The sequence below is a fragment of the Triticum urartu genome, chromosome 4A (genome assembly GCF_056163025.1).
Source record: "Triticum urartu cultivar PI428250 chromosome 4A, HENAU_Tu73, whole genome shotgun sequence".
NCBI lineage: Eukaryota > Viridiplantae > Streptophyta > Magnoliopsida > Poales > Poaceae > Triticum > Triticum urartu.
The window spans coordinates 381,905,164-381,909,589 of record NC_141876.1 but is presented as its reverse complement, the minus strand read 5'-3'; positions in this window follow the sequence as shown (position 1 = coordinate 381,909,589).

Genomic DNA, 4,426 nt, shown 5'->3' with positions numbered 1-4,426 from the left:
CGCGGCAGCAGGTGAGCGCTGTGGTGTCAGGGGAGCAGCAGCAGGGGAAAACACGACGCGGCGGTGACGAGAACCTGATTGAGGGAGGAGGTGGGGGTCGTCGGAGAGGCTCACAGCGGAGCTCGTGGAGGGCTCGGTGAAGCCGGGGGAGGTCGAGGCCGTCCGGCGAGGTGGGGATGAGGACGACGGTTCCAGGCGGCGGCGGTTGGCGTCGGTGTGACGAGCACGACGTCCTGCGGAGCTCGGGGAGGAGGACGAGGACGCGAGGCCGTCGCGGCAACGGGCGACGGAATCGGGGGTGCGGGGCGACGCGGGATCGGGCCCCTCCCCGATCCAGAACCAGCCGAGCGTGGGGGGGCGCTGGGATGGAGGGTTGAGGAGGAGGGAGCTGGGCGGCGGTGGCGATGGTGAACGGCGGCGGGGTGACGGGGATCGAGGCGGAGAGGCTCCGGCGAGGTGGCTCCGGCAGGCGGCATCGGACGGCGTTGAGGTCGAGCCCTGATCCATTTCTGGATCGGGAAGGGGGCGAGGACGGGGAGGCGCGCGACGGGGTCAAGGCGACGATGGCGGGGCGACGCCTGAGACGACGAGAGGCGTCGGGGAGCGCCGTCGGCAAAGTGGGCAGCGGGGGAGTGCGAGGAGCGAGGGGAGTGGGGGGGTTTGCCCCGATCCGATCGGGGAAGGGGAGAGCGGCGGGGGGGGGGGGGAGTGGGGATCGTGCTAGGGTTCGGTGCCCCCACGGGGTTATAGGCCAGGGGAGGGAGTGGGCCGGCCTGGCAGGCCACTGGCTGGGCCGAGGCCCAGTTAGCCTGGGGGGTTTCTTTTTTTTTGTTATGTATTTTCTTTTCTTTTATTTATTTCCTTTTCTGTTTTGGCTAATTGTTTGGGCACCATATGAGTTTTGTAAAATATGAGAGTTGGCCCACAATTCACATCACAATATATCCTACCACCAAAAACTAGTTTGGGGTAATTATCATTTCATATTTATTTTTTTATTAATAAAAAGGTTAGTAAATAATGTTTTCAGCCACTGTTTGAGGTTGTTTAAGTCACTTATCAAATTTCAATAATGTTGTATACAATTTTATCATAGCCTCTGATTTATCTACTATTTATTGAACATTTTAGTTTTAATATTTGAAAATCTTTTATTGTTTGCTTGATTTTGATTTTGAATTTGAATCGGTTTCGAACTAACTCGAGATTAGCAACTATAAACGAGGTGACGTGGCATCATTAGTGTGGGATCACTGTAGCTTAATTATCCGGGCGTCACAATTCTCCTCCACTACAAGAAATCTCGTCCCGAGATTTAAGAGGTGTGTAAGGGGGAAGAATAGGTTACGAAATCCTAGTGATTCTTCTTGATCGTTGTTGCTCTTCTCGAAGAGGTCGATCCATAACATTGATGTCTTCATCCCTATGCTTCAGTCATCATGATGAAGTCGGCTTCCTTTCTTCGAGAACTCAATCGTACTTACGAAAGAATAAAGGGTGGGTATATTCCGGGAGAACAGACCTCTGCAAGGTTGACTATCTGGTAGTTAACATCGGGGAAGGTGGCGGAAAGTAACTCTCGAACTAATACTTAAGAAAATATCGAGAGTAAAGTAAGGAGGTACCATGAGAAGTTTCAAGCGGGTAGGCAATCGTTCGTTGCCTGAAACAGAGTGTGAAAGGGGTTCAAAGCAACGGAAACAAGTATTGTGTTTAATACCAGGATTGAGGATCACACGGAAGGTGGCTCGTGAATTACATACGAGGCCAGGTGCGAGGAACAACCTTAAAAACAGGGGGGTGTATAGGAGAGTCAGGTTTCGATCCTGAGGAACTGTGGGTTATGGGCCCACCATGTGGGTTAAAAGCAGGAAGGGCGGTGACGTATTGCCCGATCATGAAAGCAAGGCATGTCAGAGGATAGTCTGTCGGTTATGTCGGCAACAACATCGGTACCAAGGGCGAGGGACGAAGAGAACCATTTTCCTGCTCATTGAACGAGGCGGACCAATAGGTAGAGTTCTCGTCTATCGGCGGTTACCAGAAAGTTTTCAACAATAGTAACAGGGTCTTGCTGACAGAATGGTACACCGAGGTGTTTACATAAGCAATGAATTATTACTGCTTAGATTATATAGATCACAAGAAAGGTCAACAAACCAATGGAGAGGAAAATGTGATCATTAGTTTAAACTGAACAATGGAAAGGAAAATGTGTTTAAATACATATTTCAAGGGTATATCCTACCCAAGGACAAGCAGATCATGATATCCATGACATGATATAATGTAGAAAACTCTTTAGGTATGGGAGAGAATTTTCATGACATTATCCATACAACGGTGTTCGGATAATTGAGCAGGAAACATTTAACATTGGGCTTCAATTGTTCCTGTTCAAAATCGGAGTACCACAGACATGCTTCAAGATAGCATGGACATGGTCAACAGGTGAATATCAGACTTTTGGAAACACAAAGGGTCTATTAGGAATCACTTGTAGAATAAGTCTTACAATTTCCTCATGGAAGAGTGGATAACCTTGCTGAAAAGGAAACTATAACAATAGGTCCTCCGGCCAGGTGTGCTAGGCATGACATCATCTTACCGGGTCATATAAGGACCAATGTTATGACTCTTGGAAAATATTCCAACCATCATATCTGACCGAGTTTCAGATCTGATTGGAGTCAGGATACCTCAGACTCAGGATGCCTGAGATAAAAAGGTACGACAAGAATTGACGAGAAGACCTCGTAAGATTCTCGGGAAATGAACTATGGAAGCGAGTTTCGAAACAAGAGTTCATCAGTAAACCAAGGAGAGGATGAGGAGGTGGCTGATGAACTCAGCGACAAATCATTGGGATTTCCAAAAGATGGATTTCCACAATTATGCGAACAAAGAGATAACATTTGTCAGATCAAATGATATAGTGAGGTATGCTCGAGGAAAACATACACAATTAAACATTGGTAGAAGGTGCACCCGAACTACGGTCTTAGGTAGCATAATCAATGTTAGAAGGTGATTCGATAACAAATGGCCTAGAATGAGATGTCGACCATTAACTTCAAAGCAATAAGGTTGCTAGAAGTTTTAAAATTACTAGTCCATTTGTCGGTATTCCGGTTAGGAACAACACGGGGACCAAGACAAGAATGGTGATGGCGATAAGTATCACCTATATCAAGAATTATCAAGAGGTGGTGAAATTCTCACGACATTCTTGACATAAAGGATGGTAATACTCCAAGGTAAAGGAGAACCAATGTTGGATAGCAAGGTATAACACAAAACACGAACAAGTTTGTGTTGAACGGAAGGCAATAAAGTGGTAGATGATAAAACAAATCATCGAGGTCAAGGATGGTATTTCTCATCATGAATTCAATTGATACCTTGGAAGGAGTCAATTGTTGATGATGATCACGACAAATTTTGTCAAGAGATTTCATGAGGATGTAATTGATCAGCGATGACACCAAGCCAAAGGAATGATGAAGCAAGAGGTTATTGGAACCACAGTTATGACACAAACTCGAAATCAAGCTTGTTGTTCAAGGCGAAATGGAATGATGAGGGAGATCGATGTAAGCTTAGCTCATCATCGAAAGTTGTGCTCCGGGGTTAAGGACCAGGTAGCACAGTTAAAATCGGCACGATAATGATATAGCCGAGCAGGTTAGGATTTACGTGATCGAGTTCAAATTCGTAAGTAATGAAGGTTACCAAGATTTGTTTAATCGCGGTGTGAACTCGATTCAGTTATCGATGTCTTTGAGTGTTTATTAACTCAGAGCCCGTGAAAGAAAAAAAAAATTCGGAATCAGTGAGAATGTAATACTTGATGAAGAACGCATAAGAAGTTATGCAGTTCCGTGATAATCTCGAGATACCAGAGGGGGTAATACTCGACGAAAGATCAAAGTAAAGGTTAGAATGGTGTATCGATCCACAGAAGACAAGTGCTTAAACTTGCCCGACAAATGGGATCTAAGAAGAACATATGGTCGGAACCACGCTTGCAAAGGATCAATTCACCAATACCAAAGGATATTATATTAAGGAAATAATTATTATTACAAGAAGCTTCCATGATAGGATCTACATCGTGTCCATGGGCATGAACACAAAGGTCCAAGGTCGACTCCCACTTCTTCAATGCATAACCTTTCATTCACAGCTCTAATAAAACGATTTCAGTTTGAAAACCTACCAGGTGAATTACTAGAGGAGTAAGACCGCTGAAAAGTTTTCGGGTTCACACAGATTAAGGAAGGCATAATGTTCAACCCATCGGGATATCTTAGAAATATATTCCACAAGTTTCATGAGTAAATATTACTAGCTCGAAAGCAGAGCATGGTTGGCAAAAGGAGAGGATACAAATTACCAAAGGCATTATGTATCGGAGAAAGAACTC